The following is a 12,222-nucleotide window of genomic DNA, read 5'->3' on the forward strand; positions in this document are numbered from 1 at the left end:
TCCAAATCGCAGCCTCAGTTCCCTGACACTCATTGTCACCGCCGTCAAAGGCTGGTTTGACCTCACCGAGGCAATCAATTCTACGAGCCTCTGTCCACGCCTCTGAGATGACTCATGAGAGCAGCCAAGCGTGGGCTTTTGCTCCGTTGCCTCGCAGTGCGTTCATTCACTGAGCTCACGCCGAGTGTCTACTTCTGTGCCAGGGAAGCCTGGGCAGAGAAAGTGTAAATATGCTGACATGGACTGAGTTTGCAGTCCGCCCAGCGGGCAGCTCTCCTCTCCTGTAGTTGCTCCCTAAGCTGAGTTTTTCTCTCCTTACTGTTTAACCACTGCCGGGGCACCGGAGGCTCCACCAAAAGCGAGCGCCGGTGCTCTCTACCAGACATCTCTGGGTGCAGGGGAAAGACCTCCAAGGTCCCAACCTCCATCGCTCAGCTGGCTCTGTTACGGAGGAACACAAGGAATGTTGGCGGGAATCGCGCCCCAGAGCTAGTCGGCCAAGCTGCACGGTCGGCCCCGCCCCTCCAGGGAGCCCCGCCTCCTTCAGCCTGGCCCCGCCTTCGCTAAAAACTGCCCTCCCCCTACTCCAGGCACAGCCCCTACTAGCCCCAGCCTCTCTTGGCCACGCCCCTTGAACACGCTCCCCCCACAGTCGCCCCAGTCTCATCTAGGCCCCGCCTCTCTGCCAGAGACTCCGCCCCCAGAGTGAGGTTCCACCCCGGGTCCCTAAGCCCCCATCTGGGCTCGACCCCGCCTCTCGCTTCCGCTCCGCCCCAGCCTTGGCCCCGCCCCGCCGCGTTCTCCGCTTACGCTCCTCCCTCTTGGAGCCCGCTGTTTGCCAGCCGGCCCCGCCCGCGCTTGCGCCCCGCCCCGGCCCAGACCACCTCTGCGCCCGCGGGCGGGGGCCGAGCGCTCCGGGCTGTCGCGGCGTCCAGGCACCTCACCACCTCCGCTGCCTCGATCGCCGCCGCCGTGGTTCTCGGAGCCGCGCGCGCCCCCGGCCGGGCGAGCCCCGCACGACGAGGGAGCCGCAGGACCCGTGGGGCGCCATGCGAGCCAGGTAGGCGCGGCGAGAGGCGCGGGGCCGGACGGCGCACCCTTCCCTCGCGCGCGGTGTGGCTTCGGGCGGCATCCGGGGCGCAGGGGCGCGGCAAGCCCGGGGCCGCTCCGAACCCCTCGGGCTCCGGGTTCCCTGCCCTCTGTGGTCCCGGCCCAGCCCAGGCTGCCGATCGTGGTCGCTAGGGCCTGGGGCGCGGGGAGGGCGGAGTGGGGTCGCGGCGCCACCCGCGCGGTGGTTCTGGGGAGGAGCGAGGGCGCGCGGCTCGGGGTTAAACTTGGTGACAATGCACATTTCAACTTCTTCGGAGAGCCCTCCTGGAGGATGAAATTGAAAACTCCAGTTTCTGTCTTGGCGATCGAGTGGCCGAGCAGCCTGGAGGTGACAGCGCCGGGGTGTGCGGGTGGGAGCGGCCGGGATAGAGGAGCGTTGTTCTGTGAGTGCTGTTTACAGGGAAGCCGCCCTGCGCCGCCGACTGTGGCTCGTTAGAGGGTCTCAGTTTGGGGACCAGGAGCCTCCCAGCTGGAATCTGGAGATGCAGTGTTCAAGTTTTGGGGGTCTTGGCGGTGCGGACTGGGGGACCGGCTGGCGCTGGCCCTTCCCGGGTGTGGAGCGGCGGCAGATGCCGCGCGGGAGGAACGGTGGAACGCTGGCTGGCCGCTCTGCGTGCGCAGAAGGTTGTGGAGCCTCGTGGATCAGTGAGATTTGAAAAGGAGTACCGGAGGAGTACCGGGCTAGGCTTAACGCGTGTTTATTTTCCCCTTGTTAGTGTAGCAGATTGGTGTTCTGTGATTTAGTAGCAGAAATAAAGTTCGCATAACTTTTGCTCTGATCATAAAAGCAATGAGTGTCCACAGCAGAAATAAACAGCATGAGACCCACGCTGATCCCACATTCTTGGGGGGGGGGGTCACAGCCTTGTAGATTTAATCATTGAATTATACCTGGCACCCTCGTGCCTAACCTCGAGAAAACCTTTGCATGAAACCATGCCTTTGCCACCTTTCTGGTTGTCTCCAGTTCCAAAGTTAGATTTTTTTTTTTTTTTTTTTTTTTTTTTTTTTTGGCTTTCCTCACCACAAAGGCTGTTTCTGATAGTCATGAGTCCCCTCTTGCTGTGCCGGGGTTTCCTGTGAGATGGTGGGCTGAGGTGGAGTGAAGGGAAGACCCGGTACCTCAGCCCTGCCGGTGGTTTTGGTACCGAGCCATGTGAAAATGATAATGATTCTCAAACTGCTTCCTAGGCCACCATAAAAAATAATGGGTGGTTTGCAGAGCGTTTTGGCATCCTTGGATGGACAGCGGCTGTATTTCAGTGTGCTGGGGAGCGTTTAGCTGTTACACCGTATCATCCAGGAAAACAGGCCACCTAGAGCTTGTCTGCCCTGCCCAGGAAGCTAGACCCAGGCAGGCCCCGGGGATCCCTGAGCACACTCGTATTCCCCTGGTGGTGCAGGCCGAGTCCTTTAGAGCGAGAGGCTTGGAAGTAGCTGGTCTTCTCAAGGTTCCTTCCCTACTGCGCCTTTTGGACTGGGGGCGGGGGAGGGGGGGCACCCTGAAGTCAGGGAGCATTGGTGCCTGGTCCATGTAAAGTTTTAGAAGGTCCTGTAAAATGCCTGCCGGAATCACCCTCCAAGAGAGAACAGTTGGTTCTGGGAGGACCCCTCAAGTGAACGACCTGGTTTCCAAGTGATTTGTTTTATGTCTCGTGTGTTTACCCACTGAACAATGACCGGCTCCGAGGCCGACTGCAGAAATGCCAGCAAGGCCTCTGTGGACTTTATTTTCTTTCCTGTTGTCCCCAGGTCCTGGCACCAGGCTTTAATGTTCTTAAAGAACAATTAATAGGGACCCAGACAGAGAGGTGAGGCACAGGCTGCCTTTTGTCCTCACCCTGTCTCCCCGCCAAGAGCCAGGCTGGAAGATTCTCTTCATGACACTGGTGACTCTTTTAATAGTTTCGTTTTTAATTGTTGCTCCCACCAGCCCTTTGATGTGGCCTGGGTCTGGTTGCAGATGTGGGCACAGACAGGGGCTTGGAAGGGTCTAGAAAGCTGGCTGGATAGATTGTTGCTGAGGCATCCTTTACTCCGGCGGTTGTTAATAGAAGTTGTGCTGTTAATTTTCCGGGTGGAGGTGGGGAGGGGGTCTTCCTGGAATTTCTTCTTTGCTGTTTGCTAATCCAGCAGCGGGCTGGAATTATTCCCCTCCAGGCTGTTTGCACAGACTTTCTTTTTATGCCAATGTTGGTTTCTAGTCTGATAATGAGATAGGAGAATGAATGATGAATGGGGTTTACGCCCTCGATTCCTGGGAAGCCTCCTGGGCTTGAGCCCTCTGATCCCAGTCAATTAAGACCCCTTGGCTCGCTGAAACCCCATGGGAGGGGTGTGTGTGTGTGTGTTCACGCATGCCTCCTGGGGGAGAAGGCCATTGGTAGTGTCTCTCTGAGAGCAGTTGACCAGAAGGAGGCTGGAGCCACTGTGGTCCTAACTTGCAATCCTGGCTCTGGGCGCAGCGTCGTAAGTCCCCGGTGGAGTCGTGAATTCAGCACGTGGACAGCCTTGTGGCTTCCTATTGCTTTGTTATGTTCAGGTTGGCACCTGTGTGGGGTTGTGTTACCATTTTTCTCCTGAGACTTGGAATTAGGTTCCTGGGACATTTCCCAGGGCCCTAGAGATAAAGCACCAAGGTTTCTTTGTTCCATGGTTACAGTCTGACAACCAGGAATGGGGATAACCAGCAGATAGCCATGCTCACCGCAATACACTGGAAGCTGCTGTTTGCCACCCACCCCATTTCCAACACAGCTTCTAGTGGCTTCAGCTAGGTCCTGGCTCCACAGAAACTTGCACAACACAAGCCCTACAGCTGTCTCTCTTTAGAGAAGTGACAGGAAAATTATTGCCCAAACCCCAAGACACTCAGGGAACAATGCACCTATATTCAGTATCCTACAAGAAGCCTTGTCCAGCTACTCAGTAGGCTCCAGGGCATCTGTGTTGCATAACTCCATACCCTAGGCATGGAGGCCAGCTCCTGGGAGAAGATGTGAATCTCTAGAGGGCAGAGATTGCATAACATTTCAGAAATGAAGGGTTTGCAGTTGCGTTTTAAGGAGGGAGACGGGACATCGTAAATAGAACATCTAGTCCCTTGCCCACTCACCGGGTACTGTGCACCTTCAGTTGATACCCAGCTGATGCCACTCAAGAGAACTAGACACGTGTTGTGTAACGGTTTCCTCCACTGCACCCTGTTTAAGGAATTTCCTTAAACAGAAAGGGGAAGCAACTCAAAATAGTGTCAGGAAGTTCCTGAAACTGAGCAGATTCACTGGCTCCCTTTTCAGAGTATGCAATAAAAGCTGAGAGGCACTTTCAGACAAGCCAAGCTGCCAAGAAGACTCTTGAGTTGAGACCAGCTGCCAGGAAGAAGCAGAAACCATGCTAGCTGGTGGGAGAGGTATAGGCAAACTGAGTTTCTAGAAAGGACTCTTCAACCTGTTGAGCTACCTGCAGCTGTCAGTATGCTCCAGGTTCCCAGCTTTGGTGAGCTGTCCTCCGTGCTGGTGTGGGCCTTGGTAATGCAGCAGCTGTCATTGAGTCGTTTCTGCTCCTGTGAGCAATCCCTCACCCATACTCCTAAATAATCCCAATAAAACTCATTGGTGCACCAAGTTGGACTTTGATCTGCTGTGGGCTTCCTGTCTGGAGTGAATAGACCTGTGCGGTGTCTCCCCAGGAAAAACTGTCACACTGAGAACTCCAGTGACCCTTTCTGTGTCTTTTTGGAGTCTTCCTGTGTGCACTTTAGGGAGTCTGCACAGATGCTATGGTTGACAGGAAAGCTGGCAGAATTTTGCTAACTCTTCTCCCTCAATAGTTTGATACATGCTCCAGCCAGGATTTGAGCCTGGATCCATGCATTCCAGAGGCCTCCATCACCCCTCGAAGAGCGCTGAAATTAAGGAAGCAAACACTCCCCAGTCGTGCATTTGGGGAGTGTTAAGAAACAGGCTTGGAAATAGCTAGATGCCGCCTCTCTTACACAATTATAAACTAGCTCACACGCTGGAGGTGATGAAACCCTCTCAGCCTTGTGGAAGACAGCCAGTGCGCACCATCACTCCTGCAGCGGGTGCCCTCACCCTGCCTGTCTGCAGGGAAGAGCCTGAGGTGTCTAGAAGATCTGAGGTTCTGCAGCTGGAAGAAGTCAGGCAGAACTGACCAGAAGCCTGCCCTTGTACCTTTGAGGGAGGAGTTCTGGACAGATGACATCACAAGAATCAAGATTATAGGAAGACTGTTAAGTAAACGTGAGATAAGGGTTCCGCCTTCCTCTTTACAGCCAAATAAATGACACACTAATGAGATTATTCTTATCTGCTCAGTGGAGGCCTGTCCCAGGAGAACTTTATGGATGCCCGCTAGCCCAACTCCTCTAAGCTGACTGAACAACAACAAAAACCAAAAAACCCACAGTCCTTTCTTGGAGAGAATTTTATGGCTCCAAATTATTTTTCAGTCATCTGGCTACCATGAATATCTCAGGGACTCTCCTGAAATCTGAGGGCCTGTTTACCCAGCCTCCAGTGTAGGAGGCTAGGAGCCAGGTGTGTGCTGGGAACCTGCTCCAAGGGGAGAAAAACAAAGAGCCTGGATGGCACCATCTGCCAATTTCTGTGGTGTAAACACTCCCACCCTGGCTGATTTTAAGCTTGCAGCGTGGGCTGGCAAAATTCCGGCACGTTTAACCATGTCTGGGAGCCAGAATAAAAGAAAAAGAAAAAGAACTGGTTCCAGCTCACTTTGCATGTGCTGAGCCCCTCTCTAACCCCTTCATGGGATGACACAGTTTCCTAACTTGGGCAGCGTCTGCCTGGAAGCGAATGTTGCAAAGGGTTTTGGATAATACTGTACAACCTAATTTGACCAGCTAGGGGGCTTCAAAACTCAGACTGCTTTAAAATCACTAGGGACCTTAAAAATGTGCTTTCCTCTCCCATCACTAAATCTGGTAGGAATCTCTCTTCTCTGGGTGTGGGCCTCCAGATCTGTAGAGGCATGTGTGTGTGTGCACGTGTTGTAAAATCAACCTTGCTGTTATCCTAGGGAGCTACCCACTTTTTAAAAATTCTACATCTATTTTGCTTGTACATATGTAAGTGCATCCCATCTGTGCCTGGTTCCCAAGGAAGTCAAAAGAGAGGGTCTGATCCTCTGAGACTGGAGTTACAAGTGGCAGTGCCATGTGGGTGCTGGGAACTGAACGCAGGTCCTCTGCAAGAATGCCGAGCGCTCTTAACCGCTGAGCCATCTTTCCAGCCCTTTTTAAGAAAAGATCTTCCACTGCTCTCAGACCCACCAAGTAGGCAGTGAGCCAGCCCCTTAGCCCTGGGATTGCAAGCATGCACCACCCCTGGCCCACCATGCCAGCTTTTTTAAGTGGGCTGTGGGGGGGGTGAATACAGGTCCTCCTGTTTTTATCTACTGAGCTGTCACATCCGCAGCCCATCTGTAACTTTCAAAAGCTCCCAGGGAATGCTAACAACAACCCAGGCTTCGGTACCACTGGTGTAATGATACAATGAGGGATTTGTGTGAGAAGAGAATTGGACAGGCAGATTGGGATGAGGCATGGCAAAGAAAATCCTGAATTTTAAGTTGAAGGCAGGAGTCGGTGTTTCCCCGGGTATAGGAGATTACTCAGGGAAGTGCTGTGTTCTTGGGAGAGGCAGGCAGAGGCCAGTTTTCCCAGATGCCTTTTGGAGTCTTGTGTGGCCTTTTCATCACAGGGTAATGGTAGGACCTTCTTTGGTGGGTCTTGGTTGTTTTTTTGGGTTTGGAAGGAGAGGACTGGGTTGGATGGATTTGGTCCTTGGGTGTGTGGGCTGAGGTGCTCTTGCATGTTAAAGCAGAGAGGTAAGGAGGCTCAGCAGCCTTCCTGGGAACCATCCAGGTAGAGGGGGGAGAAAGTCCAGGTCTCAATCAGGGATCTTAAAAAAAAATCCATTGGGCTTAGCACACTTATACGGGGCTTATATTTTCTCTACCATGATTAGCAGTAAAATTATTTTAAAACCTGAGAGCTTTCTTTAGCAGCATTAAGGACTCGGGAGAGAAGTGTCCTTCAGCTGCTAGCCATTGTTAGAAAGCCGTCTTCAGCCCTAGCCAGGTCTGGTTGGTAGGCCGGGTTGGGAAGTGCCATTGGAATCTCCTGGGTGTAGGATTGAAGGAGACACCAGATCACAGGCAGGGGAGAGAGGGGCCACAGGAGAGGGAAAGACCTGGCTTTCTTTACTTTGTAGGAGGAAGGGCTCCAGAGACATAATGTGAAGCTGCCATCTTGGGTCACCTGTGAAGATGGGCAGGAAGGCTAAGGGTGTGCTGATGCAGAAGCAGCCGGGGTTTAGGTCCTGTGTGAGAAAAGGGAACAAGGGGCCTAGGACGAAGGCCTGGAGGCTTGTGGGGGTGGGCCTGAAGAAGCTGAGCTATCATGAAGAGGGGAAGCTTCTAGGACAAAGGAGAACAACAGCCAGTAATAAGAGAAGCAGGAGCATCACTGGAGGCTGAGCAGATAGATAGAGTGGCAAGAGCCGGGGCTGGGCCAAAGTGTTTTCAGGTACTTAAGGGCGACGTCCTACAGGCAGTAGGATGGAGTGAGAGACATCCATCAGGAGCAGCAGGCTAAGAATGACCTCCACGCCCCTGCCCAGGTATGTACAGCTCTTTGTACGGCGTTTGAGGAGATGGGGAGCTCCTGTTCTAAGGACATGGCTCATGGGATACCTTCTTCCAATCAAGCCTCCCTCAGCAGAGCTCCCCCGGCTTCCTAAGGTCAAGAGCTGCCCTGTGCCACTTATCTGTCTCTGTCCATTGTCCTTTGCCTGTGTGTGTGTGTGTGTGTGTGTGTGTGTGTATAACATACCTACGTGTGGGTGTGTAGCTGTACAGCTGACCATATATGTGTGTGCATGTGTGTATGGAAGACAGAGAACAGCCTTGGGTATTGTTCCTCAGGCACCATCTACTTGGTTTTAGTTTTATGAGACATTATCTCTCACCGACCTGGAAGTCAGCAGTAAGCTCCAGGGGTCTGTCTGTCTGTCTGTCTCTGACTCCCCAGTATTGGAGTTACAAGTGTGTGACATCACACTCTGCTTGTAGTTTTATTTGGTTCTGGGGATTGAACTTAGGTCTCTTACTGACTGACCTTCTCCCCTGCCCTTTACATCTTATATTCCATGCATCTTCCATGCACAGTAGGCCTTCAGCCACAGCATGTCAGTTGAGAGGGAGGGAGGGAGTGAGGGAGATTGATTGACTGGGTGTGGGGGTAATGTATTGGATATACTGGTACAGTGGTGACTTTGCCCTACCATACAGGGACAAGCCTAATTTTCTCTTCTTAGGCATCTTGGTTCTCTAAAACTTAGAACATGCGATCAGAGTAATTTCTGGCTTTAGTATTCTGGCTTATGCATAATATACAGTTGTAAATGCTGTCAAGTGCCATCCCAGAGCTGTATGCAATTTAATTTTAAATAAGGCAGACATACCCTGCCTTTGTTTACCAGTGTTATGTTATTGCTCTTTTAAAGGGGCTTGAATGTTCAGTAGCTTTAGGATACAAACTGGTCTGTGGAATAGCCTAAAATAGTTCAAGAGCATTTAAGCATTTGAAATTCACCAAGAATTATGGCTCCGACAGGCAGCAGTGTCAAGAGCCTACATGTAGTCCATGTGTAAGTGGAAAATGGGGGTGCTGTGTAAGATCTAGCAAAAACCAATTCATGGGTGCTGATATATTGCATAGAAACATTTCATGTAGCATGCTCGCCCATGGCGTCCCTGTGTGGCCCAGTGGTGCGTGGAGGATGGGCAGAGCGCAGCCCCGCACTCCCGGCTGCTCCGGTTCGCTCTTTGCCTCATTCCTCTCAGGCACCCCGTTACAACACTTGTGTTTTCTTGTTGCTGTGTTTCACTTCAGAAATCTGTTCCTAAAGCCTTTGCAAGAGCAGTTCTGTTCCTGGCAGGTACTGGGGAGGAACTGAACAGCTCACCTTTAAGGGGCTGGGAAGTGGCATTTGAATTTGGCGCCTCTCCAAGTCTATAGCGGAGGTAAGGCTCTGGGTGCCATCAGGATCCATCCCTGACAGGCAGCAGCCACTGCAGATGGCTCCTCTTCACACATGCACACCAAGTTTCGCTTATGTTTTTACCAGAACTGTTCGGATAGAGGCAAAGAACATGTCACTGTTTGGTCTCACATATACGCGCACACACGCACACATACACGTGAGTGCACACGCACGACACTTGAAATAACTGTGCTTTTTAACGTAAGAGTTTTTCTGTGGTTTCAGATTCTTCCTGACTTTATTGGGCCTCTCCCCCCAGCGGGCATTGGACATGCCTGCCAGTAGCTGTTTTCTTTGTGGTCAGTCAAATCTGAAAAGGGTTACTTTGCATAACCCGCAGTCATCCAGGAATATCCCGGCTGGGGATGAAGTCACTGAGTGCCCACCAGGTCCTCCTAGCACACTGCATGCACTAGGCCATTGTGGCAGACAGTAGCGGAAAGGGGACGTCAGTGAGCTAGCTTTTGAGAAATCCCTTCTTCCCCTCCGTGGGCCTTTCCAGTGGCCTTTTGCTGGGCCCGTTGTTGGTTTTTGAGGAGAGGGAGAACCTGGGCTTCCTTTTGGGTGATGGGTTCCTAGGTGACGACCTCAGGGCTGACCTCCTGCTGTTGGGGTTTTCAAATGAGAAGTTTGTACGCCATGTGCGAGTGGACAAGGTGGACGTGAGTTTGTCTGGCTTGGGGTCCCGTGGGAGTCTTGTGTGCACACTGTGTGTGTTCTTTAATGTGGAGGAAATAGCTGTTTTACAGCCAGAGAAGTGACCTGCACAGGGATGCCTCCTCATCAGAACAGAGTGCTGGGTTTGATTCTCTGGACGTTCCTCCTGACCTTTAAAGATCAAGCATGTTTACCTTGCCCTTTGTTCAAGGTCCCGGGAGGAGGGTGAGGAGGAAGAGGAGGAGCAGGAAAGAGGTAGAGGAGGGGGATAAGGAAGAGGAAGAAGAAGAGAAATGAGACGGTGCAGTTTGCTCCCCAGGCTCCAGACTTAGGCTGGAGCATAGACAGACCCTAGGACGGTGAAAGCAGGTTGCCAGAGGTGCTGTACCGTGCGTGGCTGGAGTTCAGGAAGCATCCCATGGCCATGGTGAGTACTTTATAGATGCATGACTTGTTGACAAAGTAGGCGCTTTTCTTTTCTAAAAATGGTCACACCCCCACCCGACCAAAACCTGTTTCTGCATTGAATTCACATTATTACTCAATAATTACGTGTTCCTTTTAGAAGAAAAGAAAGTGTTAAAGGGGAGGCAGTTCCCATCATCAGTGGTCCACACAAGGATGATGCAACCATTCACATTTTTATGTGCTTGACTTCATTATGGTACTTCATGGTTCTTCTGGCATTCAGGGATTTTTGTTTTTGTTTTTTTTTTTTAACAGATACTTAAACTGGTCTGAAGTTGATGTTTTCAGATTGATAAATAGTATTTGCACTTTGACTTTTGACATCAGGTTCCTGTTGGGGTTTCTCATGTATGTTTTATATTATTTTATGAAGACAGGGCTAGCTATGTAGCCCTGGCTAGCCTAAAATTCACTGAATAGACCAAGTTGGTCTTGAACTCACAGGAGATGCTCTTGCCTCTGTCTCCAGAGTACTGAGTGCTGGTATAAAAGGCATGCTTACCATGTGACCACACAGATCATAGTTGCCCTGATTTTAAGCTGCATTTCAGGGACTCATGAACATCTTTCAGGGTTAGCTTCCCTTAGGATGAGTCTTACTTTAATTTTGTTCAAAAATCTATAAGGCTCTTCCCACCACATTAACTATTGGTGACTGTCATCCCTGTAGAGTAATACCCCTCACCAGGCAGTGCCACTGGGGGCCACTTCTGATCACTCTAAAAGCAGTCTCCCTTGCCTACCCCTCTTAGGATCTGATTTCCCAAGACACACTGCTCTTGAAAGTTGGGATCCTGGGGTGGGGTGGGGGGCTACAGCTGGGAAGGGGAAAGGGTCATGGCTTCATGTGTTCAGCTTTGAGAGCCGAAGCCCTGAGCCCTTCAGGTCATGCCATAGTGTCTGGGGGAATTTATGGGACTTGATCAGAAAGGCTGCATTGTGATCTAGCACAGGGAATGATGCCGACTTGACTTTGGAGACCTCTGAGTTCATTGAGAGAAGTTCTGGTCCAGGCTGCTGACACCAGGCCACAGTTCTGCCTCCAGACTGCAGTCCGATGTCACAGGACTTCTCCAGTCTGGCAAGAGAGGAAAACCAATTTATGGGTGGAATATTTTTTGGGCCTGTCTCCTGAGAATGGTTTTGGCACTGGCTGTTTGTGTGACTCATCTACCTATTGGTAACATGAAGCAGCATTTTGGGGGCCTTGTAAAAACCCTAAGGAGGGTCACGGACTGGCTTGGCTGGCAGCCTGGAACGCTCAGGGCTCATTAGCTCTGTTATTTGGTTCAGAGTGCCAGGTGCTCCCTCAGCTGGGTTTGAGGTCGACTGCTGGGTTTAATGTTAACTCACTCACTGCCTGACTAGGAGGGTGGAGGAGGTATTGGGACCCCAGAGACAGCCCTGCCTGAGTGTTTACCCATCAAAGGAGAAGGAGGGTAGGGTTATAGGCTGGAACTGGGGTGGGAGAGGGTTTCCAAAGAAGCTTTATGACATGAAGGAATGAGTAGGCCGGGGTAGGTACAGTAAGAGTTTGGGGGCTAGTGGGTAGTCAGGTTCCAGGTTTGGGGAATCCAAAAAACCAAAAGGGATGCAATGGTGACAGAGTTTTCCAGAACACCTGGGACGGATGCCAGAGGCAAGAGCCTAGTCGAACAGGCCCTTCTGGGCTTCCATCAGCTTTGAACTTTATTTGAGAACATTGGGGAAATTTGATTAGATGTGCGAGCATGATCTGAAAGGCCAGAGGGCAAGCTGCCCCTGGGGGTGAGCCGTCTGGGAGGTAACCTAGCTCGGGAGGTGACCTGGCAAGGGACCGAGCCCTTGGGTCCCTTCTCACGCTGCGTCCCTTCTTGGTGTGCAGAGGAGTTGGGCTCCTTGCCTGCAGCCTCACATG

At 51.9% G+C, this 12,222-nt stretch overlaps 1 protein-coding gene across 3 annotated transcripts in view; it reads left to right on the plus strand.

The window, feature by feature from the left end:
* The first annotated feature begins 862 nt into the window (after positions 1–862).
* The window catches only part of Sh3bp4 (SH3 domain binding protein 4), a 77,608-nt gene continuing 66,248 nt past the window's right edge, over positions 863–12,222 (plus strand). The window contains exon 1 of one of the 3 annotated variants that reach the window (XM_021645360.2): positions 863–1,060. The gene's annotated coding sequence lies outside the window, so the exon portion shown is untranslated. Of the gene's footprint in view, positions 1,061–1,300; positions 1,439–9,959; positions 10,285–12,222 lie in introns of those variants that run through there. The other 2 variants (XM_060368817.1, XM_060368818.1) reach the window with 2 other exon arrangements.

This window comes from Meriones unguiculatus, chromosome 15 (genome assembly GCF_030254825.1).
Source record: "Meriones unguiculatus strain TT.TT164.6M chromosome 15, Bangor_MerUng_6.1, whole genome shotgun sequence".
Lineage (NCBI taxonomy): Eukaryota > Metazoa > Chordata > Mammalia > Rodentia > Muridae > Meriones > Meriones unguiculatus.